This window comes from Sciurus carolinensis, unplaced genomic scaffold (genome assembly GCF_902686445.1).
Source record: "Sciurus carolinensis unplaced genomic scaffold, mSciCar1.2, whole genome shotgun sequence".
NCBI classification, from domain to species: Eukaryota; Metazoa; Chordata; class Mammalia; order Rodentia; family Sciuridae; genus Sciurus; species Sciurus carolinensis.
This window is the reverse complement of record NW_025920154.1, coordinates 207,727-230,854: the sequence shown is the minus strand read 5'-3', so window position 1 is coordinate 230,854 and position 23,128 is coordinate 207,727. Positions and strand designations below refer to the sequence as shown.

At 37.7% G+C, this 23,128-nt stretch overlaps 1 long non-coding RNA gene and 1 pseudogene across 2 annotated transcripts in view; one reads left to right on the top strand and one right to left on the bottom strand.

Annotated features, from left to right (window-relative positions):
- LOC124974559 (uncharacterized) overlaps window positions 1–23,128 on the top strand; it is a 91,055-nt gene that overhangs the window by 1,811 nt on the left and 66,116 nt on the right. For both annotated transcript variants that reach the window (XR_007106795.1, XR_007106794.1), the window contains exon 2: window positions 6,055–6,221. This is a non-coding gene — a long non-coding RNA (uncharacterized LOC124974559). The remainder of the gene's footprint in view (window positions 1–6,054; window positions 6,222–23,128) is intronic.
- LOC124974556 (60S ribosomal protein L39-like) lies at window positions 7,050–7,277 on the bottom strand (annotated as a pseudogene).

Sequence of the window (23,128 nt, the reverse complement as noted above, 5' to 3'; positions counted from 1 at the left end):
TTGGTGGTGATACTGTACTTTAAAACCTGTAAATTTGAGAATACTTGGACAAGTTGACTGGAAGGAAATATTGAGATTTATCTCTGTCCTACTAAATAATTGGTCTATCTGGTCTCTGTTTTGAAAGATTTTGAAGAATGAATTTGTTTTGCCTGGTTTAAAGGGAATACCTGTTTCTAGCAATCATCTTATATGTTGATATTTTATTAGCTGTTAAAAGTGATAATAAAAGTGAAATGGAATGCAAATACTCTTAACTTTCCCATCTGCAGGAAAAGCAGTTCAGCTCGATGAATTACTTTATTTGGAGAAAAGAAGAAGATCTGAATAAGTACAGAGAATTTTAAAATTGGAAGGTACTTGACGTAGTTTCTGACTCAAAAGCCTTATATACACTCGAGATAGGAAGAAGTAGAATCTGCTTTTCTAGGTCTGTTTCAGTATGCACCTTGTCTTTTGTTTTCTTCCAGCTTTGTAAAATATGGTTTAATACATAGAAACTACAAATGGGTAAGGGCTTTCTTTGTGCAAGTATTAGGAGGGTTCTAGATGGCTTAAATATAAAACAAATAATAAAGCAGTTCTCATGTCCATTCAAAAATTTGAATGAAAACAGCATTCTCTCATTTTGTGCTGACATGTAATTATGGTTATAAGAAGTAATTACTACATTCTGTTTACCAGTAGATGGAAATAATTTTTAATTGTAAATAAAATGAAAATAATTTGTTTTCTGTCTGTAGGAGTTAGACACATGATTTTTTTCCCCCGAATTGTTTCACTTTGGTTTATACAGCATGAACTAATATTCAACTGTAGGGTCACTATCATGATTTTTACCTTTTCAGTTAGTAAAAATTAATCATAAATGATTACATTGAATTTTTCAGCAGTAATAAGAAAGATATAAGGTCTTTGTTTAGATTAGGGATCACAAACTCCCAAACTGGGAAGCTAAATGACAACTGACACTTGACTTTAGTATTTAGAAGACAATGGAGAGTGGTAGAGATGATGGCCATAGGATAAAGTGTTAGTTGCTGCTCTGCTTCAGGCCTTTGTTGCTATGTAGGTATAATAATAGTTTTAGAACTCCATTTTTTTTTAAGAAGCCATAATCCAAATTGTTAGGCAAAATCTATGAATGTTGACAAGTTGGTAACCACCAATGGCTGGTAAAGCTGTGCTTCTAAAAAGGGGTCAGTAAGAACTAGTTTGTAACTGCTAATTTAGATCAGTTGGAGAAAACAAACTACAAAACAAGATTCCTATTAACAGTTTTCAGGACTGGGGAATGTAGCTCAGTGGTAAAGTAAGGCTTGCTTAGGATGCATGGGGCACTGGGTTCAATTCCTAGCACCAAAAAAATTAAGTGAAAAATAAAAACAGTTTAAGATAGCAAGCCAGGCATGGTTATGCCCTCCTGTGATCACAGTTGCTCTGGAGGCTGAAGCAGGAGGATCACAAGTTCAAAGCCAACCTCAGCCTGTCTCAAAATAAAAAATAAAAAGGACTGGGGATGTGACTCAGTGGTTAAGCACCCTTAGGTTCAAACTCTGGTACCCCTCCCCCCAAAAAAAGATAAAATAGCAAAATGATCATAAAGGTTTTTTGTTGTTGTTGTTCTTTTGTTTTTTTAATGCTTGTGATTAAACCCAGGACCTTATGCATGCTAAGCAGGCCTTCTGCCACTGAGCTACACCCCCAGCCCCATTCATAAACTTTTGTATGATATTTAAAGAGTTCTTTTAAAAAAATATTCATGGGGGCTGGGGTTGTGGCTCAGTGTGGGGCTCTGAGTTCAATCCTCGGTACCACATAAAAAATAAGTAAATAAAAGAAAGATACTGTGTTCATCTACAACTAAAAATTATATAAAAAGAATCTTCATGTATATGGTTTGTTACCCTTTGTGTAGCCCTCAGGGAATTTCCTTTGTGAGGGTCTTGATGACCTAGTACCAAGGGGAGGGTGTTGAAGACCTGGTCACAGGATATGACATGATCTTAAAACAATCGCTCCTTTAAGGGGTTGTAATTAACTATGACTGGGGTGGGGGAGGTTTAGTTTTGATAATGTTCCCAGTTACTCCCAGTCTTGTGACCTATGAACTCTTTGATGTACATGTCTGATGTCCTTACTGAAATTTGTAGCCTTTCATTCCCCTCCCCTCCCTTAATACAATGGATATATTTTTATGATCATCTCTTGAGAATTGAGGGGTGTGATATCCTAGGTCTTTAGTTCCAGTTAGGTACAGGCAAACTTATGTTCTGTAGGGTAGTGCTTTGTCACTCCAATTTTTTTTGGCCAGTGATTGAACCCTAGGGCTTTCTGCATGGTAAGCATGTGCTTTACCACAGAGCAACATCCCCAGACCCACTACACATATTAAAGGCAGCTTTTGAGATTAGTTTTGTTTTATAGGTGAAAATAGGGAGAGGTATAAAATTGTATGATTGTTGTGTTGACAGAATTGTACATTTATGTTTGAAATTTATAACTAGTTATTAATTAGTTATAACTAAAGTATAAATTAGTTATAACTAATAGTTATAATTTAGTTATAACTAAATTATAAGTTCCAGCCCTAAGCAAGAATGGTTGTTACATTTATAAAACCCTTTTTAAACAACCAAACCAAAAGAAGCTGGGCTTGGGGGCTGGGAATGTGGCTTAGTGATAGAGCACTTGCCTAGCATGTGTGAGGTGCTGGGTTCGATTCTCAGCACCATGTATAAAAAAATAAAATAAAGGTCCACTGACAACTACAAAAAAAAAATAATAATAATAATAAACTGGGCTTGGTGGCACTCTCCTGTAATCCCAATTACTTGGAGCCTGAGGCAGGAGGATTGCAAGTTTGAGGTCAGCCTGGGTAATTTAGTGAGAACCTGTCTCAAAAAAAAAAAAAAAAAAAAAAAAAAGCCTGGGGATTTAACTAAGTGGTAGGGCACCCTGGGTTCAATCCCTAGTATCAAAACAAAAACTCAAACAAAAAACTCACACCAGAGAAGAATTTGGAAGAATGCAACAGTGAACTTATGTTTCTTTCAAAGTCAAAAATATTCACTATTCGGCCCTTTATGGAAATAATTTGATGATATAGATCGACATTTCATTTCTGATTCTTATTACTGAAATTAAGTTCTGACTGCTTGACTCACAACCAGCCAATTAAGTTGAGAGAGAAGGTATTGAGGCAAGGAAATAGATTTTATTGGTAAAGCCAGCTGAAGGAGAAGAGGACTTCACTGTCACAAAACCCTTCTGGTGGGGAGAGAGGTCAGGGGCACAAAGGACTTTTATGGGGAGGGAGAGGAGGTACAGTGAGGCTACAGGCTGGGTGAAGGCTTTGTCAGGTAGGGCATGTGTCTACTCCCCAACCTGGCAGTGAACAGCCACCTACTGGAGTCAGCTCCTGGATTTTCTTTTCAGATAGACTATTATTCTTCCCCCATTTAATTTATATGCTTTATGTTAGTTGATAAAAAAATGTACCTTACCATAGAATTAAAGAAAGGAGTGGGTATTTCAGGGGTCACCAGATTTTCTGGGTTCTAAAGAAAGCTCATTTAGCTGTTAATGTCTGAACTATTTAGGTGAGGTCCTCTCTTTAGAATTTAGAATAACAGGCAAAAGGAACTAGGGAGGGGCAGAAGGACAAAAAGTAAGGGAAATGGAGGACAAATCCTCTGTTACATTCTGATCATGATGTCAGTGAATCTGTGTCACAGAATCAGAGCATTGTTCCAGAATTTTTCCAAATATTTGTCAGTGCTTTTCACGTGCAAGTGGCCAGATTTGCAGGATATAAACTGGCTGTCAGTTTACAATTTAAGTAAGACACTACGTTATTGAAAGCTTGGTCCTTGTCCTGGATGCCAATCCATTAATGGGGACATGGTTTTGAGAAAAAATGGTTTTTGCTTTGCTAGCAAAGGAGAAGCACATGTGACTCCTGTCCTGTAGGTTGTGATTCTGCCCATCAAGGGGATCAGGGGGCTTTTAAAGAGATGATTCAAAGGCTACATCCCATATGTTCTGTCCAGAGTTATAATTTGGGAGACAGTCATTTCTTTCTCCCTCTTTTTTTTTTTTTGGTACTGGGAATTTAACCCAGTGGCATTTAACCACTGATTTTTTTTTTTTATATTTTAATTCAGAGACAGGGTCTCACAAAATTCCTTAGGGCCCTGAGGTTGCCTTTGAAATCGCCTTCCGAGTCATTGGTATTACAGCTGTGCACCACTGGGCCAGGTCATAGTCATTTCTATTCTCTTCTGGTGCCATCCCCCAAATTTGAATTACTTCATTCCTATGGTGGGGGTGTGCTCAAGGACAGAGAACTCTGGCTAGGATGGGGAAGAAAGGTAATCCCTTTCTGTTTGTGATTGGGGGTGGGGAGGGGAGATTAGGGAGGAGCTTGGAGAGAGTACTAGAAAGAAATGTGTCCATTTTAAAAATAAGTCACAGTGGCAGAGCAGCAAGGGCTATATTCACAGCAAGAAGTGGACCACCTTTACAAGTAGACATTTTCAAAATAAAAGGTTTCACAACCACTTCATTAACTAAAATGGTTAATTACCTAAAGGAGCTTTTATTAAGGGTTAAAAAGGACGTGGAGACTTTTCTGGATCAGTGACTTTTATCTAAAGTTGAAATATAATACACTAATTAGAGGTGAGAGGAAGGGGCAGCAGTAGGACAAGAACCAAGGAGCAGTTGTGACCCTGGAAGGGAGCCTGAGATTCTGCATTTCCTTTGCTGTAGCTTATGAATACAGACACAAACTATATTTCTGAAGAATAGAGAGCTGTTAATGTCAGAAATAGATTAGGAATTGCATCCATAGTTCTCACATCTGGTTAACAAAATCAACTGGTGACCAATAGAATACTGAAGCCCAGTGTTTCAGCAATTTTGTTCTCCCCAGGTGATCTAAGGCACAGCTTTAACAGTGGCCACCTCATACTTGAAATATAACCCTGGTCTGCCAGTGAGGCTGATTTTAAAATGGACATGTTTCCTTTTCTCTCTCTCCTCCCTAACCTGGGGGTGGGGAACAGGATTACCTTTTTACCCATCCTAGCCAAATTGACTGCCTATGAACACACCCACCACAGGAACCAAGTAATTCAGACTTCTGGGATAGGGACAGAAGATCTAAGAAATGGCAGTCTCCCAAATTAACAAGGGAATCAAAATCCCGCACAGGGAACACCTGGCGTGAAATCTCTTCTTTAAAAACTGTGTTCTCCCTGATGAGTAGAATCGCAGCATCTGGGACAGGAGTCTCCTTTGCTTCTCTTCTGCTAGTAAAGCAATAAAACTTCTTTTTCCTTTTTCTCAAAACTGTGTCCTCAGTGCATCAGTGACAGCCAAGATTGAGAACCTTGGAGTGGGGGACCCATGTTCTCAGACAGTGTTGTCTTATTTTCTCTCTTTTCCTGTCTCTTTTTGGTATACAATAATAAAAAATCCCTTAAAACTAGACTCATTGTAGAATTATACATCTGAGGAGCACACTAGAGCATTTTCCTTGGAAAACTCTCTTTCCTTTTCCATGAGTAGGTGTCTTTGCCTGTCTCCTTGTCTCCTCATTCTTTATCCTTCTCCATTCCCAGGTCTGAGACCCTAAATGTCAGTCACTGACATTTCTAGGCCCAAATGGTGGCTCCTTGAGATACTAACTGCTTGCTTAGAGAAATATCTTCAGGGTAAACAAAAAAGAAAGGAGGATTGCTAATTAAATCTAAAAGAGGAGGGTGTTCATTTAAAGGGAGAATGTACAGCTGGTAACTTGGGCCATTCTCTTTTGAGGCAGGAGTTATTCGCTGGGATGGGAGAGGAAAGACCTGCAACCCTTTTCTATGTGGTATCTCAGGCCTCATACTGCAGTTGTGCTGTGTTTGAGAGGTTTCTTTCTGCACGTGTCAGCAGTCTTGGAAACAGCGCTGCTCCCTGCTTGTGTTTACCTCCTGTCTTCACTGGAGAGCTTCTAGCCAGGTGATCTACCAGTGTTCCTGCCTAATGCCTTTGTTTTATCCACAGGGTGAACTCTGTTGGAGAAGCTGTTCAGCCAGCAGGAGAATGGGCCTCCAGAAGAAGCAGAGCAATTTTGCTCACGGATCATTGCCATGAGTCTTCTACTTCCTTTTAGTGACTGCTTCAGGGAACCATGTCATCAGAATGCCCAGTCAAGTTCTGCTCCATTTGATGTAAGTAGGAGAATTCATTCTGTTTGCATGGTGGATTGCAGGTGAAATAGCAACTGTGATGTGTGTCTGCCAGCTCACCTGATAATTCATAAATATGTGACACAAGCCTTCTTCCCCTGGGCCACTCAGTAGTTCAGTTTGTCTGTTTCTATGCTTTTTCTTTTTGACTAGAGCATTAAGTACATTTGCCAAACCTCCTTTTTTTAACAGACAGTTTTCTAGCCTGCTCTAATCAGCAGTGATTTTAAGATGACATTTAAAATTTTTTTTGTGAGGCTGGGGATCAAATCCAGACACTAGGCAAATGTTCTACCACTGAGCTGCACCCACAGCCTGTCAGGGAGATTTTAAAATGACTATTAGTCAGTATTTCTGACTTTGCTGGTCGTAGGCATTCCTTCAGAAGCAGCTCCATAGGACAAAGTATTCCCAATGACCGCCTGTTTCCATCGGCCCTAGAATGCTGTTTCAATGCATTCCCAACTCATTTATGTACTAAATATTAACGTGAAGCAGCATTGTCTGTTTTCTCCCCCAGTTCACATTCACCAAGAATTAATACTGCTAAACAGTAATTTGAACGGTATATCCATAATTCATAACAAACATCAGCACAGCTGAATTATCATTGTCAAGTCAGAGTACTGCTGATCTTTCTCAGGTATGTGGTGCATGTGTGACATGGATTATGATACATGAGATGCATGTGAATTTTTATTTTTTTTTAAATGTTTCACATATTTATTACTGAACCAAACAAAACCAGTACTACAGCACCTTTGTAACAAAACTCATATTCCCAGTTAATTCTTCCTAACTGTCCTCATAGTGCAGACATGACAAGATGATCAACCATAGCCTTGATACAGCATAAATATGTGTGCCATTTCATGTAATTCCTTGTAGACCCAGCTTGGTTCTCCTCCAATGTCTCCTCTTGGAATTGTACCTGATTTTATTACCAGTTTTCATTCAAATCCACTGGGGAATGGGATGATTTTGCTTTTGTTTCTTGACCAAAAATCGCTTGATTCTGAAAGTCTCGTGAGAAGACATGGCGAGGAATATAGCGCATGCACCACAATGGCAGAAAAAGGAGAAGCACATGTGGATTTCTAATGAGAAAATGGAAAGTCTGGTTGGTTCACTTGTGCAGAGCCCAGGATTTGAGTATTTGAGAGCAAGGGGTTCTCATCCACAAGGGTTAATATTGTTCCATTATTGCCAACTATCCCCTCTTATCAACCTTCTTCAACATATATGCTGTGATTCAGGGAGTGAAGTAATGGGGACTTTTAAAGGACAGTAAAAATAGGGCATTTTTAAATGCATTTAAATAGCAATTCAGCAGTAAAACCATACATTTATTATGGTTCTTCCTCTTCTTATCCACTAAAACCTGCAATTTTCCTCTGTCTCCCTTCAGTATTAGCCAAATAAATTGCATAAAATATTTTGAGGTCTTCTTGGTTCTTCCCATCTGAAAGAAAAATCTTCAGGTAATGCTTGTGGCTTCCTTCTTAAGATTAATTTAGGGCTCAGAATATAGCTCAGTTCTAGGGTGCTTGCCTTGCAAGCACAAGGCCCTGGTTTCAATCTCCAGCACTTCAAAAAAAAAATTAATTTAAATATTTCCTACTGCAGTTTGTTTGTTTGTTTGTTTTTAATGACCTGGTGGCTAATCATTGCTAGGTAGATCTTGTCTTCCTATTGGAAGAATTGGATAATTTTAATTTTTTCCTCCCTTCTTTGAGAGATCTATATTATTGTAGAGACAGAATGGGAGGACTATGGTGTCTTAAGTGTTGTAGGGCTGTGTTCTCTCCTCCCCCCACCAAACTGAACACAATTTATCAAGTTGGAATTATAATAAATATAGTACTGAGAAAGGCAAATGCTAGCTAGGTCTAGCACTTGCTTTTTGATTAAAACTATTCCCAAATTATATTTTCTTCTGTTAAAGCTCAGAAGTAGTCTTGTCAAATGTGGGATTAAATAGGATAACCCTATTTTTCTTTCTTTAATTTTTCTTATTATGTTTTTGTTTTTGTGGTACTAGGGGTGAATCCAGGGTCTCCTGCATGCTAGGCAAGAGTTCTACTACTGTACTGTACTCCTAGACTTTGTCTTTTTAAAAATCAACTATCCCATCCTGCTTACTTCTTTAAGTCTCACCCTATTCGATCCTTATCTTAGAGATTGATAATTTTTTTTTTTTAAGCTATGTTATTCTTGGGGACAGTTGGGTGTGGCATAATGAGAGAAAACACACAAATAACATCCTTTAATATCCTAGGCAACAAACTCCTCAAAATGGAGTTTCTTTACCCCATTTTGTTATAATTTCATTTTATCCTTACCATGTTCATTCATTCTCTCCTCCCCCCACCAAACAGAACACAAACTAAGAAATTAAAGGCATTCTCAGAGTGTTTTTTTAATGCATTTAAATAGCAGTTCAGCAACAGAACCATGCATTTATTAAATACAAAGATTTTCTTTAAAACCCAGAGAAGTAATAATACAAGGACCACGAAGACGGAGATATCAATGGAGGATGGAAGGAAGGTGCTTTTCTCTAGAGAGAGAAGTTTGAGATAATTAGTCTCTATGTTGAAAGTTGCTTTTGGGAGCATTTCTAACCAGTAATTCTCTTGTAGTCTGTTGCCATTCAAGAAGGAGTGCCCCATAGAAATAAGCTCACAATTGGCACCTTTCCCATCCCTTAGCTTTGTAACTTTATTTCCTTTCCTAACAGTGACCTGCCCCTCTTCCTTCTATAATTGAAGTAAAAAAGTGTTTTTTGTTTTGTTTTTTTGTTTGTTTATTTTTTTGGTCCTGGGAATTGATCTCAGGAATACTTTGTTACTGAGCCAAGCCCCTAGCCCTTTTTATTTTTTATTTTGAGACAGGTGCTCCTTAAATTGCCCAGGTTGGCCTCAAACTTGCCATGCTCTTGTCTCAACCTCCCAAATTGCTGGGATTGCAGGTGTGCTGCACCACACATGGCTAATAAAAAAGAATTTTGATGTGGGGATATTACAAGTGCAGTTTGTGGACTGGCCTACTTCAATTAAGCCTTTTGATTTTAGTCCCATGTTATCATATACATTTTGGATTATTGAGCACTTATAGAAAATATGAATGGAATTCCCATTGTTGCTGACATTTTAACTTCAGTTTTTAAGAACTTTAGAAGACACAAATAGGTTTCAGTAATCATGTTAATTTATTTACAAATGTTTATTAAATATATTCTATATGACAGGTGTAACAAAAATATTATAAAATAATACAATAAATGTGGGAGACCTAAAAAAAACAAGAACGAAAAGAAGCAACAAAAGAAAAGAGCCCAGTGTGGTAACCAACCCCTCAGCCTCCCAGATACTGAGAAAGCTGAGGAAGCAGGATCATAAATTTGGAGTCAGTCTGGTCAATTTAGCAAGACTGTATTAAAAAAAAAAAAAAAAAAGGTCATGGGGGTGGTTGGTGGTAGATATAGCTCAGCTGTAAGTTGCTTGCTAACAACAGAGACCCTGGGCTCAATTCCTAGCAGCAACTGTCCCCCACCCCATGCTGTCCCACAAAATTTGCAAACAGGAAGAAGCAGCCATTAGTACCAAAAAATAATAATAATAAAGGAAAATAAATCTAGAAGGAACAAGGTTGGGTGAGGGGCATATTAGAGAAAGTTTCTGCCCAGGCTCTTACTCCTCTGCCTATGCAAATGAGGGATGTTTGAAGTTCAATCCTGATTGATTGGTTTTATGTAAATGAAGGGTTGCAATCATGACCACTCCTGATTGGTCGATATTTGCATATGACTCTGTGTAGGTCTTAGCAGCAAAATGAGACTTTCCAGAGGATGGGAGCCTGTTTATCCAATCAGTAAAATGCCTCAGGTAAGGACCACAAAGATCAGTGAATGGTTCCTCCAGGAACACAGAGTACATGTATGACCCCACAGTCAGCAAATGGCTATCAGGCACCATTTTTAATTTTAGGCACAGTTTATCACTTGGGATCCTTGTTGGAGATTCAACTTTTCCTTTCTTTGATGGGGGGCGGGGGGCACTGAGGGTTGAACACAGGAATGCTTTGCCGAGCTACATCTCTCAGCCCTTTTCATTTTTTATTTTGAGGCAAGGTCTTGCAAAGCCTTGGTTACAAGACTTTTCTTGAACTTGCCATGGCTGGCCTGCAACTTGAAATCCTCCTGCCCAAGTAGCTGGGATTACAGGTATACACCCATGCACACAAGTAAGATTCAGTTTTTCTTGAAGTTCACATGGACAGTGTTTTAGGCTTCTGAGATAGGTTAGCAAGCAAGAGAAATGATATTCCTGTTCTCTTGAAATCCTATTCAGGGTGAGGGAATGAAATAACATCCTATTCAGGGTGAGAGAATGAAACAACAGATGAAAGCATAGGTTAATTTTTTGTTTTTTTTTTTTTTTCAGATTACAATAAGTGCTATGAAGGAAATAAACCTGAATAATAGGGTGGGGTAGGATGAATGCAGAGTGGAGTCTCTCTGGGGACCTGTGAGGCCTGATGTGAGGAAAAGTGGGACCTATGAGGCCCAATGTGGGGAAAGGTCATTCAAGGCAGCTCCAGATAAATCCATAGGGCCATGAAGGAGCACAAGTATGACCTGTGTGGGCACAGCATGAGAAGGTCTGTGTAGCTGAAGCTTAGTGAGATAGGGACAGAAAGGTCTCAGGAGCCAGAAAAGCACTGTCTTGAAATCCATGGAAAAGCCGGCCTGGTGGCACACACCTGTAATCCCAGGGATTCGGGATGCTGAGTCAGGAGGACTGCAAATTCTAGGCCAGCCTGAGCAATTTAGCAAGGCCCTAAGCAATTTAACTAGGATCTTCTGAAAATGAAAAATAAAAAGTGATGGGGATATGACTCAGTGGTTAAGTGCCCCTGGGTTAAATCCCCAGTACCAAGAAAATCAGTCAGTTCACATGGAAGGAATATTTTTTGTTTTGTTTTGTTTTTAAATCTGAAAGCGGGAGCTTCTGGGAGGCTTTGTACAGGGAAGAAATTAAAATATTTGCTTTATATTTCATGTAGATTACTCTGCCTAGTCTTTGGATACTAAGGTGTAGGGATTGCAGTAGAAGCAGGAATACCAGGTGGGCCGTTGGAGTACTTGAGTGGGAGGTGGTGACAGCAACTTGCGGTAGAATAGTGGCCAGGGAGATAGTTATATTTCAGGATGGATTCTGGAGGTGAATCTGATGGGACTTCTGGTGTTAAGACTTCTGGTGGGTCAGATGTGAGGACCAAGGAAAAAGAAGAAATCAAGGATGACTTCATGGTTTGGGCTTGAAATAGCTGGGCAAATGGATGGTTGTACCATTTGCTGAGGGTGGAGAAGATAGGTCCATTTGAGGAGGAAAATATAAAAACAGAACTTGTATTCGTTATATACCTTCCTTAAATTTAATTCTTTTTTTTTTTCCACTTTCCAACAAAATTTTACTAGACACACAAAGAAACAGAAAAAGAGAATCTGTTTACCAGAAAAGAAGGCAGGCAACAGAAACTGTGAGAGCAATTAGATGGTGACTTAACAAAAATATTTCAAACTAGCCACATAATTAGAGAGCCATGTAGATTGACACCTATAATTCCAGCAGCTCAGGAGACTGAAGCAGGATGATCACAAGGTCAAAGACAGCCTCAGCATTTTATTTTTTTTTATTATTTTTTTATTAAAATCTCTTATTTTTACAGTCACATTTTGATTCATTGTACACAAATGGGGTACAGCTTTTCATTTCTATGGTTGTACACAATGTAGATCCACACAATTTATGTAGTCATAGCTACACATAGGGTAATACTGTTTCATTCTACTCTCTTTCCATTCCCCATCCCCTCCCACCCCATTTTTCTCTACACCATCCAAATTCCTTCATTCTTCTCTCTCCCCCCCATCACCACCCCTCGTTTTATGTTCTATGGGCTTATTGATGAGAAAACATTTGGCCTTTGGTTTTTTGGGCTTGGCCTATTTCACTTAGCATGATATTTTCCAACTTCATCCGTTTACCAGCAAATGCCATGATTTTATTCTTCTTTATGGCTGAGTAATATTCCATTGTGTATATATACCACAGTTTCTTTATCCATTCATCAGCTGAAGGGCATCTAGGTTTGTTCCACAATCTAACTATTGTGATTTGAGCTGTTATGAACATTGATGTGGCTGCATCACTGTAGTATGCTGATTTTAAGTTGTTGGGGTATAAACTGAGCAGTGGGATTGCTGGGTCAAATGGTGGGTCCGTTCCAAGTTTTCTGAGGAATTTCCATACTGCTTTCCAGAGTGACCGTACCAATTTGCAACTCCACCAGCAATGTATGAGTGTGCCTTTTTCCTCATATCCACACCAACACTTAGTATTGCTTGTGTTCTTGATAATAGCCATTCTAATTGGAGTTAGATGAAATCTTAGGGTGGATTTAATTTGCATTTCTCTTATTATTAGGGATGATGAGCATTTTTTCATATATTCGTTGATCACGTGTATATCTTCTGTGAAGTGTCTGCTCAGTTCCTTAACCCATTTATTGATTGGGTTCTTTGTATTTTGGGTGTAAATTTTTTGAAGTTCTTTATAAACTTTGGAGATGAGGGCTCTGTCTGAAGTATGTGTGGAAAAGATTTTCTCCCACTCTGTAGCCTCTCTTTTCACATTGTTGATTGTTTCCTGTGCTGAGATAAAACTTTTTAGTTTGAATGTATCCCATTTATTGATTCTTGCTTTTATTTCTTGCTCTTTGGGGGTCTTGCTAAGGAAGTCTGCTCGAAAGCCAACGTGATGGAGATTTGGGCTACTTTTTCTTCTATTTGGTGAAGGGTCTCAGGTCTAATTCCTAGATCTTTGGTCCATTTTGAGTTGAATTTTGTACAGGGTGAGAGATAGGGGTTTAATTTCATTTTACTGCATATGGATTTCCAGTTTTGCCACGACCATTTGTTGAATAGTCTGTCTTTTCTCCATTGTAAGTTTTTGGCACTTTGTCTAGTATGAGGTTACTGTACTTATGTGGGTATGTCTCCGTGTCTTCTATACTGTACCATTGATCTACCTGTCTATTTTGATGCCAATACCATGCCGTTTTTGTTACTATTGCTCTATAGTAGAGTTTAAGATATGGTATAGTGATACCTCCTGCATCACTCTTCCTGCCCAGGATTGCTTTGGCTATTCTGGGTCTTTTGTTCTTCCAGATGAATTTCATGTTTGCTTTTTCTGTCTCTCTGAGAAATGTCATAGGGATTTTAATTGGAATTGCATTAAATCTGTATAGTGCCTTTGGAAGTATGGCCATTTTGATAATATTAATTCCACCTATCCAAGAACATGGGTGATATTTCCATCTTCTAAGGTCTTCCTCAATTTCTTTCTTCAGTGTTTTGTAGTTTCCATTGTAGAGATCTTTCACCCTTTTGGTTAGATTGATTCCCAACAAATTCTTTTTATTTTTTTCTAATACCTAGTTTATTCCATGATAAACATGAGCTTTTTTTTTTTTTTTTGCTGAGTAGAATGATGTTGGTTTTCTTAGCTGGTCAAAATTAGCACTAGGATACTTAAAATGGTTTTATCCATCAAAAGCACTGGTAGAAATAAACATTGTCATCCTTTAAGAGCCTAATAAATGTTCTGATACTTCATTCTATTTCCAAGTGGTCTGGGGATCCAGAAACTATCACTTTACTTTTTTTTGCTAGTATACTCATATTTGTCTTTTGCTTTTGTGGTTCCCCCCACCCCCCAGCTTTGTATTTTGAATAGAATCCTAAGCTAGAGCTATTCCAAAGATATCTGGAGAAAACAAATTCCTTATCATTTGCAGTTTCAGGCCATTGCCATGTCACTGTGGAGAAGCATACCTGTCTTCAACCTATCACTGAGCAAGGGTCCAGGGTTTTTACCTCTTAAATGTGAATAGAGGTCATATTGTAAGAACAAGTCCAGTATATGGTCCCCTTAATATTGCTTTTCCTCTGAATGTATTTATAGTGACATCCCTTTTTCTATCATATATTCACTGACAGCTGTTTTCAAACCAGCCACACTTACCTTGCATAATTGTTAATTATCTATTGATAAGGCTTTCTAGGATTTCTTTATTCATAACTGTGTTAAATAACACAAAAATTAGGCAAGTTTATTTGACCTGAACCATTCTTACAGGAGTATGTGTTTATTGCTACTCAATCATTCATGAACTGATCCTGATCTCAAATGCCTGTCTAGTGGAATCTATTTGGATTTATGTTTTGGATGCTGCACTTAACTTGATTTTGACAGATTTGTTGATGTGTTATTTTTTGCTTTTTGTTTTGCAGTGCTGGTGATTAAACCCAGTGATGCTCCACTGAACTATATATCCTCAGCACCCCATCTCTCCCCTCTTTTATTTATTTATTTATTTTTTTTGAGACAAGTGCTAAGTTGCTAAGACTTGTCTTTAGTTTGTGTTGGGGATAGGGATAGTACTCTACCACTTAGCTATATCCCTAACCCTTCTTATTATAGTTTGAAACAGGGCTTTCCTAAATTACCAAGATTGACCTGGAATTTGTAATCCTTCTGTCTCAGCTTCCCAAATTGCTACAATTACAGTTGTGTACCACTGTACCCAGCCAGATCTGCTGATTTTGGTAAATATGAGGTGATTCCCATGTTTACCAGATGGGCAAGAGTTCCTTGGTGTCTGTGTAAAAGAGCATAGGTTTTAGAAGAGTGTGTGAGTAAAGAAGATGTGAAAATTCAAGCCATAAAAGACTAAAACAAGATCTTAAACTTGCCGAAAGATGTCATTAATCAAAACCAAGAGCAACTATAAGTAAACTAATGAAATGTAATCTACTCATTGTCACCAATAGCCCGGACAAAAGTGAATAAACAGAAGTGATTATTTTTGTGTGAATTCATTTTTTTTCAGAGCAGGAAGAATATTTATACTTTTTTTTTTTTTTTTTTTTTGTGGTGCTGGGGATTGAACCCACGGCCTTGTGCAAAGCAAGCACTCTACCAACTGATCCATCTCCCCAGCCCTAGGAAGAATATTTAGAAGCTATTTATTCACTCTGAAAAATAGATTTATTTTCATTTGTCTTTATAGGTTAAATACAAACTCGCTTGAATTCTGATGATTACAAGATACCCCAGTAATGATCCTATAGATGATAATGATCCTGTAGATTACTGTATCCATTGTCTCTGTATTCAGCTGTCAAACAAAATAAGATACTAGTGGTTCAACTAAAAAAATAAAAAAAGAAACTATTTATTCAAGCCCCCCCAACACAGTTTTTTTCTTGAGAAACAGTAAAAGCTATGACATATCTTTCAGCTCTGAGGGAATATCCATATATACATACATATAATTGTTCCTCAGTATCTGCTGGGAATTTGTTCCAGGACCTTTCACGATACCAAATTCTGCAGATGCTCGCATCTTATATAAAGTATTTTCATCTAACCTATGCACATCTTCCTGTATACTTAAAATCATCTTTGGATTACTTATAATACAAATAGAATGTAAATGCTATGTAAATAGTTATTATACTGAATTATTTAGGGAAGAATGATAAAAATGTTTGTACATGTTCAGCACAGATGCAGTTTTTTTTGTTTTGTTTTAAATATTTTTAATTCAAGGTTTGTTGAATTTACAGATGCAGAACCCAGGCTGATTTATATATACACATATTTTACTATGTTTTTGTGTATAGTAATGACTCTCAACAAGTTGTTTATTTTAAATGTGGTATTAAATGATACTTTTTAGACCAGCTTTAAATTTCAAAAAATATATTTTGTTTTAGTCGTAGGTGGACACAGTACCTTTATTTTATTTTTATGTGGTGCTAAGGATGTAACCCAGGGCCTCACACATGCTGAGCGACTGCTCTAACACTGAACCACAACCCCAGCCCTAAATTTTTTTAGCTGACATTTCTTTTCCTTACAGATACTTCTAATCTCAGCATAGAAGTCACTGGTAAAATTTAAGATTATATTTATTGGAATTCATTTTATAAACATGTATTAAATCTATTCTGTTAGGCAGGTTTCCAAGATCTGTGTTAATGAGGTGACCAAAATAGATTTAAACTGAAATCCCTTCCTTCAGTTTGACTCGTTTTATTTTAGGTTTTAGTTTTAAGAACTTAGAAAAATTCCTGATTCCTATATCCACATGGTTAAAGAGCAAGTGAGCTGTATGACAAGCAGCAGGCCCTGCTCCTTGCCCTAGCCCTGCTCCATTTAGTGTGATTCCCTGTGCTCCCTGCTCTTGTGCAACCCTGTGGACCTGGGGTATTTACAATTGCTGATGCCATTCTTAGCATTGCCATTGCCTTCTGGCTGTTACAGGTGAGGATTTAGCTCACTTATACCCATGTTCTTTATAATCCCTTTATAATCCCTCCCTATTCTTTATAATATAGTTGATACTGCTTCTTTAGTTTCTCTTTAGCAGTCTTTATTTGAATTTTAAATATATGCCTATAGTTTTTTGCAGTTGTCCATCAACTTTGGATAATATCTCTTGCTTATGAAATTATGAACTTACCTTATGAAATTACACCTTACTTTTTGCTCTCCTGAATCTGAGCCACATCTGCCTTCCAGTTTCTACCAGAGGCTCTTTTTTATCTGGTGGGGGTTGGGGGGGATTGGGTGGAGGGAGTGCTAAGGATGGATCCCAGAACTTCCTATATCATAAACATGAGCTTTACCACCAAGCTAGTTTCCCAGCCCTAGGGCATACTTTTAAGGTTAATGTTTTATCAATACATTTATTCTAAAAGTTGGGAAACATGAACTGCTTTTAAATACTGCTTTGCAGAGGCAGTTAATGTGTTCTGATTCTGTTTCCTTCTCACTATCCCAATATTATAGATGACACTCAAAAGAGTTGTTTTTCAGGTCAAGTTCAAATGAATTTTTATATTTTTAACAATCACTTGCTCAAAAGTGTTCCAGGTATTCTGTGTTTACATTTAGTTTGTTCCCTTTCTTCTGCAGGCCTTACCCATCTGGCATAAGAATTTGTTGTTCTTTTTCTTCTCCTCTTCTTTTTTTTTTTTTTTTTTTGCTGTACTGGGAATTGAACCCAGAATGCTGTACCACTGAGCTACAGCACCAGTCCTTTTCTGTTTTATTTATGAGTTAGGGTCTTGCTAAATTACCTTCCTAGCAGCTAGGATCACAGGCATGGATCACTGACTTGGCAGAACAGTTTCTGATTGCCTCTTGTTTTCTTTTTGGGGAGAAGAAACATGACTCCTCTCCTTCCATATGCTTAATGTCTTTGAGTTTCCATTTAATGAAATTCCTTACCACCACCCGCAACCAACCCAGGTTCTCTAGCATGCAAGGTGAGTTCTGGATGGCACTCTTATCACTGAGTTATTTAGATGTTTCCTTTTTTCACCTCTTTCCTTCTCTTCCTGCCCTCTCCATCCCCACCTTTCCAGTTACTAGGGACACAGATGAATAGAAAGACTCAGTTCTCTACTGGCTTATTATATAGAATAAGACATGCAAAATAATTCTTGTAGTGCAGTTGTTGAAGTGGGTTTCATAGACTATCCTGGATATCCCACTTCCTGTGTGAACTTAGTGGCTTAGTTTCACAAAGTTATTTCTTCTTGTAAAGGGAGGAATAATATAGTAGTTTCTAAGTAAGGAGGAAGCATGATATAAGTAAAGTATTTTGCATACTATAGAGCATATAGAAAGTGTTTGCCATCACCAGAGATCCTCCTCATGTTTGGGGTCCCACTGGAGATATGTACACTAGCAGGAGCAAAGGGGAAACATTAACAGGGGCTCTTTGGTAGCTCAAGAGACCATTCTTGGGGCAAGACTTAAAGAACATAGGCATTTACTTCAGGGAGCAGCTTTAAAAGGAGAAGACTGTGCACTAGGGAGGACATGTGGAGTCATGGAGATTCATGAGAGCATGGTTTATAAGTATTTCCTCAAGTGTAAGTTGATAGAATGATGGGTAGAAAGGAGGCCAGACATACAAACAAGAACATTTATGTCACCCTGGGGATGCTTTTGAATAACTTTGAATTGTTAAGTCATAAACAGATAGGTATTTACAAAATATTACTTTGGTGGTGGCAGAGTATAAAAGAGATTAAGTAAAGTTAAAATTAGCATCCAGGTGATCAGAAAAGAACCTAAACTGAAAACAGGTAGTGGGGCTGGAAAAAGATAGATATGAGGAATATTTAGGATTGATGGGAATTATCATTTGATTAGATGTGGGGAAGTAGAATAGATGATTTCTTTAGGTTTCTGATTTGTGTTTCTGATATAATCTAAGAGCCAAAATGCTAAAGAGGAAATAGGTTTTAGGGAAGATGATAATTCTTTTCTGGACATGTAGAATTTATTCTTTGAGACATCATGGTGGTCAGTTGATAGAGGGCAAAGAAACTGATATTGCTGGCATATACCATAGATTATGTGCTTAAAAAAAAAAAAGTGAATCAGTCGATTAAGAGAAAGTTAATGAATCAAAAGATTTAAATGCTTTTTCCCTTAGATTTCTCTTTTTCTTTTGGGTGTGTGTGTCTCTGTGTGATACTGGGGATCCAACCCAGGGCCTCATATGGTAGGCAAGTGGTCTACCACTGAGCCATCTCCTCATCCTCAAGATTAAAGGTTTTGAGGACAATGAAGAATAAGTGAGAGGGGCTGGAGATATAGCTTAGTTGGCAGAGTGCTTGCCTCACAAGCACAAGGCCCTGGGTTTAATCCACAGCACTGCAAAATAATAATAATAATAATAATAATAATAATAATAATAATAGTAAGTGAGAATATACAGCAAATGGATTCACTGAAGCTTGTGGTCAGAGGGATGGTATTGTTGTTAAGGATTTCAAATATGGAGGTGTTCCACTGACTCTGAAGTCCACTTCATGGTAGAGAGAATACTCATACTCATTGTCATTAGGACACTCAGGAGTGTTGACTGGAACATAACTTTCCATTGAATTGTAGAAGAGTCAGCTTGTGAAGCACACACAGGACCATATGATAGTCCTGAGCAAGTACAAGGCTGCATGCAGAGGTCAGTAAATGTCTGCAATAAGAAGGGATAAATGTGACACAATTGAACGAGTGGCCCTCAGAGGTGAAGAGGGTTTACACAGAGAGGACTTGGAATATTTTCCAGATGATAATAGAGGGCTAAATTATAAGGCCATGTTGCCTGAGAAGAATGGGAAAAATTAGCTGTCACATCAGTTATCATCTGTTTGGATTATTGTATTGGCCCTTTTATTACCTCCTTGGGTTTGCCTAGTCTCCAGTCCAGTTTCCTTAATCTCCTGTGGTTCTCATTTCATGGCCATGTTGTCCTCCAGAGGATATTTGACAACGTCAGAAGACATTTTTGATTGTCACAGTGTGGGGAGGGCTGCAGCTGGCATTTAGAGGCAGAGGCCAGAGATGCTGCGAAGCATTCTACAACGCACAGGATACTCCATCTGTCCCGCATCAAGATTTATCCGGTATTGATGGCTATAGCCCTGAGATTGAGAAACCCTTTAATCTATATCTGATCATATCATTTTTTATTCATAAAGCCTTCCATGGTTTCTCTGTTTAAATAAAGTCCAAATTCCTTGGATCTCATGGTCTTTCTCTTTCCTCCAACCCTTTCTACTTTTCTAGCTTCTGACCTGCTTCCCTTTCTGCTTCTACAGATTTTGTCCTTCACCATGCTGAAGTGCTATCGGCTTTCCTGACTGTCCATGTTTTCTCACAACTCTGTGGGTTTCTCTGCTTCTGTTATTTCTCCATTAAGTTATATTATTTTTCATAGGATGCTGTTCATAGTTGGATATCCTCTTTCTCAGACAACTTCTTTAGCCATCTAACTACATTGTTTCTCTCAAAGGACCTATTGCACATATTACAATCGACTGTTTACCCAAATTAAATTTGGGTAAATTAAATTTTGTGTAAAGGTGTCTCCTTGAACAGTGCAATGCTAAGGCCCTGTGTTTAACAGACAGGTCTCCTCAGAGTGGTTAAGAGCAGACTCTAGTCCTAGGCTGTGTTCTAATCCCATTTCTCCTACTTAGGTAAGCTGTTAGAATGTTTATCCAAGGTCACAGTAAAATTTTTGTGTATAATAATTTTACTTCTGGGGGTATCTTGAAGATTAAATGAAATTAATTTATCAAGCAAACATTTAGCGCAATACCTGACACATAAGTGCCATGCAATTATTAACAATTATTACTTTTAATTATTGTCTTCAAAGTTCCTATCACAGAATCTGGCATAGCCATTCAACAAATGTCTTAATTTGTGAAGAAGAGGTTCTGTCAGGAATCCAGGGCGACCAAAGAGAGGAGAAACTGGAGATCTATAGAATGAATTGTCTTGAATGATCAAGGCTTACATGGAAATCCATGGAGGCAGGGAAGGAAGATGTGATGGAATGTGAATTTGCTTGGGAATTAGTTGGTTTGAGAATTGACTCTGTTGCATCTCTACTTCCGGGCTCATTGCCATCCTTCTTTCTTATTCTTTTTACTATTCTTGATTTTACTGCTCTATTTACCATATTCTTGCCCCAATGCTTGCTCCTCTACATCTTTATGGAGAGAGTAGAATGGGAATGGAAAGAATAAGAAAAGCTATGGGGCAGTAACTGCAAATTGTGAAGGTGCACCTGTCATGCCTGCCTCCCTGAAGTCATTTTCATGACCATTCCATAGTGACCAACTTCCCTGGTTTTGTCTATAGATTTTGACCACTCAAATATTGACATATGACTAACTTATTTAGCTTTATGTATGCATGTGTGTAGGGCATACTTTCTAGATGACATGGGATGAAGGAATGAAATACACTGCTTTCTATAACACCTCACCCAAGAATAAAGACATCTCTTTCATCCAGAATTCCTAAGACAGAGGAACCAGAATGGTCTGGAGATTGACTTCCTATGTAGCATTGCTCTTCTCTTTCAAAGAACTCTTCTACATGGAATAAGTTTGATATTCTTACTTGGACGATTCTCATGGGGTAGGTTACTGATGGGAACAAGTAAAAGTATCTCTAGGAAGAAATTTGCTAAGTTTTCTCCAAGAATCCATTTTTCATCTAGTTTCATGTTTAGTTATGAAATGGATTTGTTTTATAAAGAATATAAGTAGATATATATTAAGACATTTCAACTTGATTTAATTCTTTGAAGGTTGTACACTTACCACTTACATGGTTTTGGAAAAATTTCTCTATTAATTTTTTTTAAACAAATATAGTCAAGCAAAGTAGTTTCTCATAATCGATCTTTCTTTTCTTTCTTCCTTTATTTCCTCACAGTACTGGGGATTGAATTCAGGGGCACTTCATCACTGAGCTACATCTCCAGCCCCTTTTCTCTTTTTTAGACAGGGTTTCAAAAATTATACTGCAGCTGGCCTTAAACTTGCAGTCCTCCTGCCTTAGCCTCCTGAGTAACTGAGATTATAGGTGTGTGCCATGCTGCCTGGCTAGTAATAAGTTTTTTTTTTTTTTTTTTTTTAGTTGTAGATAGACACAATACTTTTATTTTATTTTATTCATTTTATATGGTCCTGAGGATTGAACCCAGTGCTTCACACGTGTGAGGCAAGTGCCCTACCACTGAGCCATGATCCCACCCCTAGTAATTGCTTTTAACCACAGGATTGATTGATTGTATCCTACCAAATTATGTCCTCTGTGTTTGTAGTTGGATAGTTCAGTATGAAATAGAGGTTTTATTATATATTTTAAAAATTATTTTTTTTGGATTCTATGATTTTGAAAATTACTGTCATGTTTCTTTTTTTGTCTATAATTTGTTCTGTTACCACTAAGTGAATGTTTATGTAACTGAATCCTATAGCCATTAGTATCCAAATATATATATTTAGTGTATGGGGGGGTATATATGTTTAGTTTTAGATAGATATAATACCTTAATTTTATTTATTTATTTTTATGTGGTACTGAGAATCAAACCCAGTGCCTCCCATGTGCAAGGCAAGTACTCTATTACTGAGCTACAATCCCAGCCCCAAGTTTTTCTACATGTGTGTTTGAGCATATGTTTTAACTATATTTTGAGATTACTATGTTTAAGCTTCTTTTGAGATTATTTTTCTGATCGGATATGTGATTTAATAAATTTCTAATACATGCTGCTTTTTGTGTATTTTATTTCAGAAGGGAAATTAGGTGATCTTCTCCATTATGTTCAGTTTAGAAATCTTATTGCAATCTTATTCCTAAGTGGCACACGTGCTTAGCATGTGTGAGGTCCTTTGTTCAATCTGAGAACAAGAACCAAAAAGTGTCGTTACAGAAGTAGTAATGGTAATTATTTTTATTTCTCTCACCACAGCATTTTCTGAACTCAGGAAATGTAGCCATTCAGTACTGGTATGGACTTTAAAATATTACCCAACCATGAAGTTCATTGAAGTTTAGAAAAATGAATTTTTAAAAAACACACTTGTGGCAGTCACACCTTTTAAAGGAGGGTGTACTTTGTTTTTTCTCATACAAGAGGACTGTGGTGTTTCAGATATCTGTTTGGCTTTCAGAAGCAGGTACTTTTTATCACCCATTTGGCAAATAGTGTTGGGTGACTCAATTCATTTTGAATTTCTGTGATGAACTTTTATTAAAATGGGTGACTCAGCCCAACTTTTCTGTCATGATTTCCTTTCCTTATCCTTCTGCTGAGTGTGCACTGAATATCAAATCAGTTCTATTGATGGAACTTGCATTTCTTGTGATCTTCTTTCCCTTATCTCAAGAACCAGGAGAAGTGTAGCATTGGGAAGCTGTGACAGT